The sequence below is a fragment of the Marmota monax genome, unplaced genomic scaffold (genome assembly GCF_021218885.2).
Source record: "Marmota monax isolate L192 unplaced genomic scaffold, Marmota_monax_Labrador192_F-V1.1 WCK01_AAM20220418_F8-fsc00013, whole genome shotgun sequence".
Taxonomy (NCBI): Eukaryota; Metazoa; Chordata; class Mammalia; order Rodentia; family Sciuridae; genus Marmota; species Marmota monax.
The window spans coordinates 23,611,778-23,627,307 of record NW_026692202.1 but is presented as its reverse complement, the minus strand read 5'-3'; the positions used below and the strand labels follow the sequence as shown (position 1 = coordinate 23,627,307).

Sequence of the window (15,530 nt, the reverse complement as noted above, 5' to 3'; positions counted from 1 at the left end):
CTTAAAAATCAAGAACAATTGTATAAAATTTATCTAGATAGAGGCATCTTGGATTCTTTCATTAATAACTTCCATTCCTTATGTTCAGGAAGTAAAAAACATCTTGTTCTCACATTTCAAGAAGTTCTAGATGATTAGAGCACCTTCTCCCTCCCACATATTAATCTAGTTTAGGGGCTCAAAATGAAGTTGGGCATTTTCTTTAGTGCATTCATCCTGCTACAAAATATTAACAAGGTGATTACTTTTAGGATAAAAAGGGGGAAAAAACCATGTAAAGCACCCAACCCACTATAGTGTCCAATGTACAGAATTCAACTCCATGTAATTTTATTTGTAATTTTCCTAGTATTGTTTAAAAATATTTTTTTTTGTAGATTATTTCACAAGTAAAGATATGTATATAAAGGAAAGATAATGGAAATCTGAGTTCTTTCTGTGTTGATTGCTGTCTTAGGACCTGGGGATGTAGCAATTGATCAAAGATATAGTCCGTGACCTTCTGGAGTTACAATCTACTTCAGAAGCTGTGTTTTTATGCCACAGCCCACATAGAAAATGGTGATGTTTAATACCACTTAGCAGTAAAAGAGAGGGGATTTTAGGGGCTTATATATTAGGCTTAGTGAAAAAATTAACTGCATTTTATTTATGCCATATAATCTTGAAAAGAAATTCCGTAAGGAATCAGATTCAGCTAATTGTTAACATCAAAAGGCAGTAATAATAAAAAAAAAAAAAAAGAAAATGGGTAAAATTAACAAATTCAGTCATATAATATGGAAACACTATTATTACAATTATAGTGATACTAAAAAAAAATCACAAACCTTACCTAAATTAGTTGGGGGGGGGAAAGTGAAAGTAAAGGCAAATTAAATTAGAAGCAAACTAAATATTTTAAATGTCAGCCCTGATGATATCACTAGTCACTGAAGAAACATGCAGTCTTTGAGATGATTTGCAGAAAGTGCAGAGGACTTATAGAACATGCTACAGTGATGGGTTCTGGGCATAAAATTCTTTTGTTAAAAACAAAAACCAAACCCAACGATGATTACTGAACTAAGAAAGCTGATATAGGCCTAGTCACACACAGAATGATCAAATGTTATTTCAATGTCTACAAACTTTTTTTGGGGGGACGGGGGGTGTTGAAGATTGAATTCAGGGCCTAGGCAAGTGCTCCACCACTAAGCTGTATCCCCAATTCTCTAAACATTTTAGTGGATGGAAAAAAATTTTGAGTTTTCTGTCATATAACATTCTCAGACATTTTTATATATATATATATATATATATATATATATATATATATAATTTTATACCTGTAACCCCCTTCATGGCCTTAACAGTAAAGTGAATGTGAATTCTTTTTTTTTTTTTTTTAATTTCTTAATGTTGGTTGTTCAAAACATTACATAGTTCTTGATATATCATATTTCACACTTTGATTCAAGTGGGTTATGAACTCCCATTTTTACCCCGTATACAGATTGCAGAATCACATCGGTTACACATCCACTGATTTACATATTGCCATACTAGTGTCTGTTGTATTCTGCTGCCTTTCCTATCGTCTACTATCCCCCCTTCTCTCCCCTCCCCTCCCCTCTTCTCTGTCTACCCCATCTACTGTAATTCATTTCTCCCCCTTGTATTATTTTCCCCTTTCCCCTCACTTCCTCTTGTATGTACTTTTGTATAAACCTGAGGGTCTCCTTCCATTTCCATGCAATTTCCCTTCTCTCTCCTTTTCCCTCCCACCTCTCATCCCTGTTTAATGTTAATCTTCTTCTCATGCTCTTCCTCCCTACTCTGTTCTTAGTTACTCTCCTTATATCAAAGAAGACATTTGGCATTTGTTTTTTAGGGATTGGCTAGCTTCACTTAGCATAATCTGTTCTAATGCCATCCATTTCCCTGCAAATTCTATGATTTTGTCATTTTTTAATGCAGAGTAATACTCCATTGTGTATAAATGCCACATTTTTTTTATCCATTCGTCTACTGAAGGGCATCTAGGTTGGTTCCACAGTCTTGCTATTGTGAATTGTGCTGCTATGAACATCGATGTAGCAGTGTCCCTGTAGCATGCTCTTTTTAGGTCTTTAGGGAATAGACCAAGAAGGGGAATAGCTGGGTCAAATGGTGGTTCCATTCCCAGCTTTCCAAGAAATCTCCATACTGCTTTCCAAATTGGCCGCACCAATTTGCAGTCCCACCAGCAATGTACAAGTGTACCCTTTTCCCTACATCCTCGCCAGCACTTGTTGTTGTTTGACTTCACAATGGCTGCCAATCTTACTGGATATTAGGGCTCTCTCTGAAGTGTGAGGAGTAAAGATTTGTTCCCAGGATGTAGGCTCCCTATTTACCTCTCTTATTGTTTCTTTTGCTGAGAAAAAACTTTTTAGTTTGAGTAAGTCCCATTTGTTGATTCTAGTTATTAACTCTTGTGCTATGGGAGTCCTATTGAGGAATTTGGAGCCCGACCCCACAGTATGTAGATCGTAGCCAACTTTTTCTTCTATCAGATGCCGTGTCTCTGATTTGATATCAAGCTCCTTGATCCATTTTGACTTAACTTTTGTGCATGGCGAGAGAAAGGGATTCAGTTTCATTTTGTTGCATATGGATTTCCAGTTTTCCCAGCACCATTTGTTGAAGATGCTATCCTTCCTCCATTGCATGCTTTTAGCCCCTTTATCAAATATAAGATAGTTGTAGTTTTGTGGATTGGTTTCTGTGTCCTCTATTCTGTACCATTGGTCCACCCGCCTGTTTTGGTACCAGTACCATGCTGTTTTTGTTACTATTGCTCTGTAGTATAGTTTGAAGTCTGGTATCGCTATACCGCCCGATTCACACTTCCTGCTTAGCATTGTTTTTGCTATTCTGGGTCTTTTATTTTTCCATATGAATTTCATGATTGCTTTCTCTTTTTCTACAAGAAATGCCGTTGGGATTTTGATTGGCATTGCATTAAACCTATAGAGAACTTTTGGTAATATCGCTATTTTGATGATGTTGGTTCTGCCTATCCATGAACAGGGTATATTTTTCCATCTTCTAAGATCTTCTTCTATTTCTCTCTTTAGGGTTCTGTAGTTTTCATTGTATAAGTCTTTCACCTCTTTTGTTAGGTTGATTCCCAAGTATTTTATTTTTTTGAGGATATTGTGAATGGAGTGGTTGTCCTCATTTCCATTTCAGAGGATTTGTTGCTGATATACAGGAATGCCTTTGATTTAAGCGTGTTGATTTTATATCCTGCCACTTTGCTGAATTCATTTATTAGCTCTAATAGTTTCTTTGTAGACCCTTTGGGGTCTGCTAGGTATAGAATCATGTCATCTGCAAATAGTGATAATTTAAGTTCTTCTTTTCCTATTTTGATGCCTTTAATTTCTTTCGTCTGTCTAATTGCTCTGGCCAGTGTTTCGAGAACTATGTTGAACAGAAGTGATGAGAGGGCATCCCTGTCTTGTTCCAGATTTTAGAGGGAATGCCTTCAATTTTTCTCCGTTCAGAATGATGCTAGCCTGAGGCTTAGCATAGATAGCTTTTACAATATTGAGGTATGTTCCTGTTATCCCTAGTTTTTCTAGAGTTTTGAACATAAAGGGATGCTGTACTTTGTCGAATGCTTTTTCTGCATCGATCAATATGATCATATGGTTCTTATCTTTAAGTCTATTGATGTGGTGGATAACATTTATTGATTTCCGTATATTGAACCAGCCTTGCATCCCAGGGATGAATCCTACTTGATCATGGTGCACAATTTTTTTGATATGTTTTTGTATCCGATTCGCCAGAATTTTATTGAGGATTTTTGCATCTAGGTTCATTAGAGATATTGGTCTGTAGTTTTCTTTCTTTGAAGTGTCTCTGTCTGGTTTAGGAATTAGGGTGATGTTGGCCTCATAGAATGAATTTGGAAGTTCTCCCTCTTTCTCTATTTCCTGAAATAGCTTGAAAAGTATTGGTATTAGTTCTTCTTTAAAGGTTTTGTAAAACTTTGCTGTATACCCAGCCGGTCCTGGGCTTTTCTTAGTTGGTAGTCTTTTGATGGCTTCTTCTACTTCCTCAATTGATATTGGTCTATTTGAGTCAGGAGGATACAGACAACCTAATCTGGGAGATCATATGACTCAAGAAATTTATCGATGCCTTCACTATCTTCTATTTTATTGGAGTATAAGGATTCAAAATAATTTCTAATTATCTTCTGTATTTCTGAAGTGTCTGTTGTGATATTGCCTTTTTCATCCTGTATGCTAGTAATTTGAGTTCTCTCTCTTCTTCTCTTCGTTAGCATGGCTAAGGGTCTGTTGATCTTATTTATTTTTTCAAAGAACCAACTTTTAGTTTTGCCCATTTTTTCAATTGTTTCTTTTGTTTCGATTTCATTAATTTCAGCTCTGATTTTAATTATTTCTTGCCTTCCACTTCTTTTGCTGTTGTTTTGCTCTTCTTTTTCTAGGATTTTGAGATGAAGTATGAGATCATTTATTTGTTGATTTTTTTTCTGTTTTTAAGGAATGAACTCCAGGCAATGAATTTTCCTCTTAGAACTGCTTTCATTGTGTCCCATAGATTCCGATATGTTGTGTCTGTGTTTTCATTTATCTCTAAGAATTTTTGAATTTCCTCCTTGATGTCTTCTATAGCCCATTGAGCATTCAATAACCTACTGTTCATTCTCCAAGTGATGCATGATTTTTTCTTCCTTCTTTTATCGTTGATTTTCAGTTTCATTCCATTATGATCAGATAAGATGCATGGTATTATCTCTACTCCTTTATAATGTCTAAGAGTTGCCCTGTGACATAATATATGATCTATTTTTGAGAAGGATCCATGTGCTGCTTAGAAAAAAGTGTAACTGCTTGATGTTGGGTGGTATATTCTATATATGTCAATTAAGTCTAGGTTATTAATTGTATTATTGAGCTCTATAGTTTCTTTATTCAACTTTAGTTTGGAAGATCTGTCTAGTGGTGAGAGAGGTGTGTTGAAGTCTCCCATAATTATTGTATGGTGGTCTATTAGACTCTTGAACTTGAGAAGAGTTTGTTTGATGAACATAGCTGCACCATTGTTTGGAGCATATATATTTATGACTGTTATGTCTTGTTGGTGTATGGTTCCCTTGAGCAGTATGTAGTGTCCCTCTTTATCCCTTCTGATTAACTTTGGCTTGAAATCTATTTTATTTGATATGAGTATGGACACTCCTGCTTGTTTCCGAAGTCCATATGAATGATATGATTTTTCCCAACCTTTCACCTTCAGTCTATGTATGTCTTTTCCTATCAAGTGCGTCTCCTGTAGGCAGCATATTGTTGGATCTTTTTTTTTTGATCCATTCTACTAGCCTGTGTCTCTTAATTGGTGAGTTTAAGCCATTAACATTTAGGGTTATTATTGAGATATGGATTGTTCTTCCAGCCATATTTGTTTATTTATGTTACTTAACCTGGTTTGTTTTTCTTCTTTGATTATTTTTCCCTTTACTGTACTACCTTCCACTGTTGGTTTTCATTGTTATTTTCCATTTCCTCTTCCTGTAATGTTTTGCCGAGGATGTTTAGAAGAGATAGTTTTCTAGCTGCAAATTCTTTTAGCTTTTGTTTATCATGAAAGGTTTTAATTTCCTCTTCTATCCTGAAGCTTAATTTCGCTGGATACACAATTCTTGGTTGGAACCCATTTTCTTTCAGTGTTTGAAATATGTTGTTCCAGGATCTTCTAGCTTTCAGAGTCTGTGTTGAAAGATCAGCTGTTATCCTGATTGGTTTACCCCTAAATGTAATCTGCTTCCTTTCTCTTGTAGCTTTTAAAATTCTCTCCTTATTCTGTATGTTGGGCATCTTCATTATAATGTGTCTAGGTGTGCATCTCTTATGATTTTGCACATTCGGCGTCCTGTAGGCTTCTAGGATTTGGGATTCTGTCTCATTCTTCAAGTCTGGGAAGTTTTCTCGTATTATTTCGTTGAACAGATTGCTCATTCCTTTGCTTTGGACCTCTATACCTGTATCCCAATGACTCTTATGTTTGGTCTCTTTATGTTATCCCAAATATCTTGGATGTTCTGCTCATGGTTTCTTAACAGTCTTGCTGAGCTGTCTATGTTCTTTTCATGTTGAAATACTTTGTCTTCATTGTCTGATGTTCTATCTTCTAAGTGTTCTACTCTGCTGGTAGTATTCTCAATTGAGTTTTTAAGTTGGTTTATTGCTTCCTGCATTTCTAGGATTTCTGTTTGTTTGTTTTTTATAACCTCTATCTCCCTATATAGTTGATCTTTTGCTTCTTGGATTTGTTTATGTAACTCATTGTCAATGTGATCTTTCATTGTCTGATTTTGCTATCTAATGTCTTCCTTGAGACTCCAGATCATCTGAAACATGTAAATCCTGAATTCTTTATCTGACATTCCATCTGCTGCAGATATTACCTCTTCTAAAGTTGAGTTGACCTGCATTGCTTGTGGTCCCTTCTTTCCTTGTCTTTTCATACTGCTCGCGTTTCTTTCTGCTTGGTGAAACTGTTGTGTTATTGAATTTCCCCCCTCTATATTTATATTGCTCTTGTATAGTTGCAAAGTCTCCCTTGCAGGGGCGGGCGGCGGCTGTGCTCCTCCTCCAATTGGGGTGATCTGTCTATCTCGCTGGCGGGCCGCTGGGCCCCTTCTCCAGGTCGTGTGGTCTGCCTACCTTGCGGGCAATGGCTGGGCCCCTCCTCCAATAGGGATGATCTGTCTACCACGCCGGTGGCCAGCTGGGCCTGTTCTGCCGGTCGGAGGCAGGTCTGCCTACCTTGCAGGCGCTGGCAATGGCTGTGCCCCTCCTCCAATTGGGGTGATCTTTCAACTAGGCCGGCGTGCCGCCGGGCCCCTTCTACGGGACGCGCAGTCTGCCCACCTTGTGAGCGGCAGCTGGGACCTTCCTCCAATTGGGGTGATGTGTCTACCATGCCGGCGGGCCTCTGGGCCTGTTGTCCCGGTAGGTCGCAGGTCTGCCTACTTTGCAGGTGCAGGCGGCGGCTCTGCCCCTCCTCCAATTGGGGTGATGTGTCTACCACGCCGGTGGCCAGCTGGGCCTGTTCTGCCGGTCGGTGGCAGGTCTGCCTACCTTGCAGGCGCAGGCAGCAGCTCCGCTCCGCCCCTCCTCCAATTGGGGCGATGTGTCTACCACGCCGGCGGGCCGCTGGGCCTGCTCCGCTGGTCGGTCGCAGGTCTGCCTACCTTGCAGGCGTGGGCGGCGGCTCTGCTCTGCCCCTCCTCCAATTGGGGTGATGTGTCTACCATGCCGGCGGGCCGCTGGGCCTGCTCTGCTGGTCGGTCGCAGGTCTGCCCACCTTGCAGGCGTGGGAGGCGGCTCTGCTCCGCACCTCCTCCAATTGGGGCGATGTGTCTACCACGCCGGCAGGCCGCTGGGCCTGCTCTGCTGGTCAGTTGCAGGTCTGCCTACCTTGCAGGCGATGGCGGTGGCTCTGCTCCGCACCTCCTCCAGCTGGGGCGATGTGTCTACCCGAATGTGAATTCTAATATGGTGTGCATGATGGAGAATGGTCAAGGAGCAGTGAGATGGTCAGTGAGGGATACCTAACACAAAGAAGCAGCAGGCTGGGGGATTCCTAATATAGCTGTAACTGGATTGAATCCTAACTGACAAATCTTAATAGGTAAGCACTAGTGAGTCAGTGCTAGTCACTATGTTAACAACATACAGTTGTGTCATTTAATTTTATTTATTGCCTGATTCCCCAAATAAAATATAAGTTCCTCAAGAACAGGAATTTTTGTCTACTTTGTTCTCCCGAGTATTTGTAGCGTCTATAGTTGTGCTAATGCTAACGTTTCTTTCTATATGTTGGTTAGTAACTGGGCAAGTTATTTCATGTTCTTAGCATCACTCTCCATCTAAAAAATGAGAATAAGAGTACCTAGCCTTTTGGGTTGTGGTAAGAATCAAAGTAATGCATATAAAGTATTTGACACAGACTAAACACTAAGTATTTATTACTATTATTATAACTCTTCTATTTTCAAAAATATTAAGTGCTAACAAAGATGTACTCTGATTGCCATGAAAAAATAACTGGATTAGCTATTATGTTAAAAAAGGCTTTAAAATCACATACATGAACATATATACAATCATTTGTTTTTACATGTATGTACACATAAGCATTTAACCTTCACACTATTTGTACCTTTCTATGTATGTATGAATAGAATGAATTCAAAAGTATATAGCAACATCTATCTCTGAGTAGTGGGATTATGTATAATTTATATCTAATTTATAATACTAATTAATATTAGTATAGGAAAGATTATACTGAATAATGAATATTCTACAGGAATAGAAATTAGCATGAGTAAAAAGTATGAAATCATGTGTTCATTAGTGAACAACAGTCTCAAGTTATCTTCTTAGTAGTTTATTATTTTACTAAGGGGAAAGAGTTAGTCATTTAAATGATGTCACTAAAGGTGGGTGAAACAGAGGTCATTGACTGTTTGCAGAAGGTGGTTCAGGTGGGGGAGTTAAATGATCTGAGTGTAGCCCAGAGATAATTCCCAGATAACCCTTTTATTCTGTACCACAAAATTATTGCTATTTTTATCATTTTTAAAAGAGGCTGGTTTCTTTTGTGTCTATATAATTTTCAATCATTATACAAAGATTTCCTGCTTTATAACTATTGGCATGATGAGTTTTCCTGGTTATTTTGCAGAAGGAGCTGCTAGTGACCGTGAGCAATTAGTCCAGATGGTTGAATCTAATCCCAAAGATAATGAAGGAGATACTGGACACTGCCTCTTTAACTGACATTCCCTTCCGTTGCTTTGCTGGCAAGTCCCTGATACTGTTTAGGTGTTCATGTGTCTCTAGGGTAAATTCTGTTTAGTTTAAGCCCATTAACGCTGTCCAGTCTCCCTTGGAAATGATGGGTTTAGGAGTTAGAATGTGACTCAGTTCTAATTCAGAGGAAGTTAACTGGGAAAACATTAATCTGCTGGGTCATTTTTCTTTCTCATTGGCCAGAATACAAGATCCTCGAGGAGCATGCTCTTTCCTTTATCCATGTACTAGGTGTGTCTAGAGTTATGTGAACCTGCTAGTGAGGCTGAAGAGTGATAAATACTACAGTCTGGATCTTAAGTCCTCCTCAAAGGCCCATGTATGTGTTAAAGGCTTGGTATCAAGTTTGTGGTTCTGCTGGGAGGTAGCAGAAACTTAAAAAAAAAAATTAATAATATTTCCACATCTTTATGGGGCACACTATGATAATCTGATACAGGTATACAATGTGTAATAAATAGGTAGTAAGTACTTGTATTTCTTCAAATGTGTCTTAGGAGTTTTGTACTCTTTAGTCATTTTGAAATATGTTATTTTAGCTAACAGTTACTCTACTCTAGTTCTACAGAAATCCAGAACACATTTCTCTGCATTTTGGTGCCCATTATTGAATTTCATTCTGTCCTCTTTTTCCTTCTCAGTCTCTACTGACCAATATTCTATTCTGTTCTTCTGTACAAATGACATTTTAGTTTCCACAAATGAGAATATGAGGTATTAGTCTTCCTGTGTCTGGCTTATTTCACTTAAAATAATGATCTCTAGTTCCATCTATGTTGCTGCAAATGACAGGATTTCATCCTTTTTTAAAGCTGAAAAACATTCCATTATGTAACTTAAGTGGTGTGGCAATGAACATGGGGGTACAATTTTCTTTTTGCTGTAATGATTTCATCTCCTTTTGATGATAACCATTCTAAATGGTGTGAGGTGGTATCTCAGTGGTTTTGATTTGCATTCCTAGATGATTAATGGAGACTGAGCACTTTTTTACCCCATATACTGTTGGCCATTTATATGTTTTCTTTTATTGAGGACTGTCTGTTCAGTTCTTTCACTATTTATTTATTTATTGGTGCTGGGGATTAAACCCAGGACCTTGTATATACTAGGAAAATGCTGTACCACTGGCTCTATCCCTAGCCCCTGTCCATTTTTAAATTAGAGTATATTTTATTTTTTGGTGTTCAGTTTTTTTGAGTTCCTTAAATATTCTGGATATTAATCCTTCTTAGATGAATAATGTTCAAATACTTTTTTCCCATTCATGGGTTGTCTTTTAACTCTGTTGATTATTTCCTTTGCAACAAGCTTTCCTGTGCAGAAGCTGCTTAGTTTGAGATAATTCCATTTGTCTCTTTTTACTTTTGGTACATTTGGGGTTCTATCAAAAAAAAAAAAAAAAAAATCATTGCCTACACCATTACCTTGAAGTTTCCCCCATTTTTTTGGTAGTAATTTAACAGCTTCATGTTTTACATCTAGGTTTTTTTTTTTTTTTTAAATCCCATATAAAGTTGATTTTTGTGTACAATGATCTACTTTCATTCCTCTGCATACATACATCCAGTTTTGCCAACTGAAGACACTGTTCTTTCTCCACTACAAGTTATTGGTGGCTTTGTCAAGTAAGTTGGCTGTTGAATATGGTTTAGTTTGAGTTCTCTATACCCTTCCATTGGTCAATGTATGTGTTTTTAGAGCTCTGTAGTATGTTTTGAAGTCAAGTATTACGATACCTCTAGCTTTGTCTTTTTCTTAAACTCAGGAGCAATTTGGTTATTTTGGGTCTTTTGTGGTTTCACAAATTTTAGAATTTTTTGTTTGTTTGTTTCTGTGAAGAAAATCATTGGTGCTTTGGGAATTGCACTGAATCTATAGACCACAGTGAACATTTAACAATATTAATTCTTCTGATCCATGAACACAAGATACTTTCCAAATTTTTGTGTTTTCTATAATTTGTTCCATCAATGTTTCATAATTTTGATTGTAAAGATCTTTCAGTTCCGTGGTTAAATTTATTGTTAATTTTTTTTTGTATTCATTGAACATGGGGTGTTTTAAAAATTTTTTTCAGTAAGTTCATTATTGGTACATAAAATGCTATTTTTTATGTTGATTTTTGTATCCTGAAATTTTACTAAATTTATCAGTTCTAACAGGTGTTTTGATAGTGTTTAGTGTTTTTTTTTTGCATAAAATTATATCTGGGAAGACAGATAACTTAACCTCTTTCTTTTCAATTTGGATGCCCTGTATTTTTTTTAAACAAAATTTTCTTATTCATTTTAATTAGTTATACATGACAGCAGAATGCATTTATGCACTTGGATATATCATATATAAATGGAGTATAATTTTTAACATTTTTCTGATTGTATGTTGTAGAATCACATCAGTCACGCAGTCATTAATGTACATAAGGTAATAATTTCTGTTTCATTCTACTATCATTCCTATTTTCCATATACCCTCTCCCTAATCTAAAGTAACTATTCTTCTCTAGCCACCCCACCCTCATATTGTGAATTATCATCTGCATGTAAGAGAAAAGATTGGGCCTTTGTTTTTTTTTTTGGGAATTGGCTTATTTTGCTTAGCATAATATTCTCCAACTCCATCCATTTACTGGCAAATGCCATAATTTCTAATTTCATTCTTCTTTAAAGCTGAGTAATATTCCATCAAATATATATATATAAAATAATCACATTTTTTTAATCCACTCATCTACTGAAGGGCACCTAGGTTGGTTCCATCATTTAGCTATTGTTAATTGAACTGCTATAAACGTTGACATGGCCGTGCTACAGTAGTATGCTAATTTTAAGTTCTTTGGGTATAAACCAAGGAGTGGGATAGCTGGGTCAAATGGTGGTTTTATTCCTCTTACCTAACTGCTTTTGCTAAGTCTTCCAGTACTAACTTAAATCACAGTGGTGAAAGTAGATAACCTGTCTTTTTCTAGATCTTAGAGGAAACACTTTCAGCTTTTTCCCATTCAGGATAATATTGGCTGTGGATTTTTCACACACAGACTTTAGTATTTTGAGGTATCTCCCTTATATACTGAATATGTTGAGTTTTTAATCAAGAATGGATTGTTCTGGGGCTGGGGATGTGGCTCAAGCAGTAGCGCGCTCGTCTGGCATGCGTGCAGCCCAGGTTTGATCCTCAGCACCACATACAAAACAAAGATGTTGTGTCCGCCGATAACTAAAAAATAAATATTAAAATTCTCTTTCCCCCCTCCCTCTCTCTTTTTTTTTTTTTTTAAAAAAAAGAATGGATTGTTGGATCTTATTGAATGCCTTTTCTGTTTTTATCGAGATGACTTTTTTTTTTCCCTTTCTGCTGAAGTGGCATGTCGTGTTTACTGATCTGCACATGCTGAACCATCCTCCCATCCCTAGGATAAATCCCACTCGATCATAGTATATGATCTTTTTGATTCAACAGCACTGCTGAATTGTTTCCTAGCATTTTGTTGAGAATTTTTGCACCAATGTTCATCACGGATATCTGTCCATAGCTTATTATTATTATTATTGTTGTTTTGTATTTGTGTCTTGTTTTCGTGTCAGATTGGTGCTGGCCTTACTTTCCATTTCCTCTTGATTCAATTTTGGTAGGTTGTGTGTTCAGCAATTTAACCGTTACTTCTGCATTTTCCAGTTTTTTTTAGCATATAATTTGTTCATAGTGGTTTCTTATTGGTTTTAATATTTTTCATCTCTGGTTTTATTAATTTGGGTCTTTTTTTCCTTTGGTTAGTCTAGTTAAAGGTTTGTCAATTCTATCTTTTCAAAAAACCAATTGTTACATCAAACTTTGTATTTTGTTTTAATTTTACTTATGCTCTGATCTTTAATATTTATTTCCTTTTACTAATATTGGGGTTGGTTTGTTCATGGTAAGTCCATGAGATGTATTAGATGTTTTTGATGCATGCATTTGTTGCTATAAACTTCTCTCTTAGTATTGCTTTTGCTGTATTCCACTAATTTTGATATGTTGTGCTATTATTTTTGTTCAAGAAACTTTAATATCCTTTTAAATTTCTTCAATTACAGACTGGCCATTTAGAAGCACATTTTTCAATTTCCATTGATTTTTATATTTTTCATTATTTTATACTGAAGAAAATTCATGTACTGATGAGAAAATGTATATTCTCCTGTTGAACAGAATGTTCTAAAAATGTCTGTTAGGTCTATTTGCTCTATAGTATGGTTCAGCTCAAGATGTTTCTTTGTTGATTTGTCTGGATGATCTTTCCATTGAGGAATGTGGGGTTGTTAAAGTCCCAAAATATTACTGAATTGATACTTACCTCTCCCTTTAGATCTCATAACATTTGCTTTATATATAGTTGGGTGGTTCAGTGTTGGGTGCATATCTATCAACAACTGTTAGATGTGCTTGCTGAATTGACCCTTTTATTGATATGTAATGACCTTCGTTGTCTAACAGTTGATATAAAGTCTGCCTTGTGTGACATAAAAATAGCGCTACTTGTGATTGCTTTCTATGAGGTGGTGGTGATAATCTTTTTCTAATTCTTAACTTTCAGTATATTTATATCTTTACCAGAGAAGTTTTTTTTTTTTTTTGGTAGCCAGCACATGGTTGGATCTTTATTACTTTTTAAAAAATCTATTCAGCATGACTTTTGATTGGAGAATTTAATCCATTTATACTCAAGATTATTGCTGATAGATATGAATTTACTCCTGTCCTTGTGTTAACTGTTTTCTGTTTGTGTATTCCATATTACTTTCACTTTTTCATGTGTTTTCATGATGGTGGTTATTATCCTTTTGTTTCTAAGGTAGCACTCCCTTAAATATTTCTTGTAGGCTGAAATTCATTTCAGATGAATTTCCTCAAGTTTCTGACTATCTGGGAAAGGCTGTATTTTGATTTTATTCTGAAGGACAATTTTTCTGGGTATATTATTCTTGGTTGACAGTTTTTTCCTTTCATGACTTTGAACATATCATGCTATTTTCTTCTGGCCTGTAATATTTCTGCCAAGCAATCTGTTTAAGTTTAATGGGCATTCTCTTATATATGACTTGACACTTCTGCTTTTAGAATTCTCTGTCTTGTACATGTGACATATTGAACATAATGTGCCTTGGTGAAGGTCTTTTTCAGTTGAATCTAGTTTGGGGTACTCTGAGCTTCTTATGTTGGGAGGTTTTCAATGCTTTTCCCCGTGTTTTCGCCTTTTCGAATTCCCATAGTGTGAGCAGTTACTTGTTTAATGGTGTCTCACAGGCCTTCTTCATTTTCTTTTCATTTATTTGGGGAAGGGTCTGACTGAGTTAATTCAAGATATATTCTTAAGTTTAGAAATTCTTTCCTTATTCTAGTCTGTCTTGGAAGCTCTCAACTGTATTTTTTACTTCTCTCAAGATTTTTTTTTTTTTTAATGATTTGTATTTCTGGTGAATTTCTTATTCATACCCTGAACTGTTTTTCTTTGTTCTTTGTACTATCTCTCTGTATTCTCTTGCATCTTACTTGAGTTTCTTTAGAAGCATTATTTTGAATTCTTATTCAGGTACTTCATTGAGTTCCTTCAAAATTGGACTTATCTCTGGAAAATTATGACATTCCTTTGGAGATGACATATTCCCTTTCATGTGTTAGGTGTGCCTGCTTTGACATCTAAGCACCTGGCATAAGAGTTACTTCTCCTAATTTTATATAACAGCTTTTGTAGGAAGTTTTGTTCATATAGATGGGATAGAGGGTGTCAGCTGGGTAGGTGCTATGGCTTTGATTACAGCTAAGCTCAAAACTGTAGCCACTGGGGCTGGGGATGTGGCTCAAGTTCAAGCAGTAGTGCGCTCGCCTGGCATGCATGCGGCCCAGGTTCGATCCTCAGCACCACATACAAACAAAGATGTTGTGTCTGCCGAAAACTAAAAAATAAATATTAAAATTCTCTTTCTCTATCTTTAAAAACAAAACAAAACTGTAGCCTCTGATTTCTTCATCTGTATTTTACATCAGCAGTAGCTATGAGTACCTCAATAATCTAGACTCAATAATCATGAAGGCAGCTGCATAACTTTGCAGTGGACCTAGGTTTTCAAAGGTGTGTCTCAGAGTCAAGCACTGATGGTATTAGGGATTGTAATGGCAGTTGCCATGGTCTTGCGGATGTGGATCAGACTGTCCTCAAGTACCACAAGAATGGGTGGCCAGGATTGTGCCATCAAGCAGTCATGATTCCAGAGCCACAGGGTGTGAGGGAGACCTTCCCCAGGTCCTTCAGGATGAATGAGGGAGATCCCTGTGGCCACAGTTCTTGAGTTGCAGGGTTGTATGGGACCTGAGGAAGGTCCCCCAGGATGAACATGGGTGATGATGAAGTCTGTGGTCTTTGTTAAGTGCAGATCTGAGGTTTTAGGATACAAATAGGATCCTATACAAATAGGCCCTGATTGTGAGTAATGCAGGAACTGGTTAAGAGATTCTCTAGAACCCAAGGGGCAAGTGCAGACAATGCATGGGCTAAAACCTTTAAAACTATGAGCCAAAGTAAACCTTTCTATAAGTCGATTACCTTAGATAATCAATTAACTAACTAAACCTAGATCTTAGAAGCCCCGCAATCATTCCACTGTT

The 15,530-nt window shown here is 36.9% G+C and overlaps 1 protein-coding gene across 2 annotated transcripts in view; it reads right to left on the bottom strand.

The window, feature by feature from the left end:
* Cep162 (centrosomal protein 162) overlaps window positions 1-15,530 on the bottom strand; it is an 89,569-nt gene that overhangs the window by 2,704 nt on the left and 71,335 nt on the right. The window lies entirely within an intron of this gene.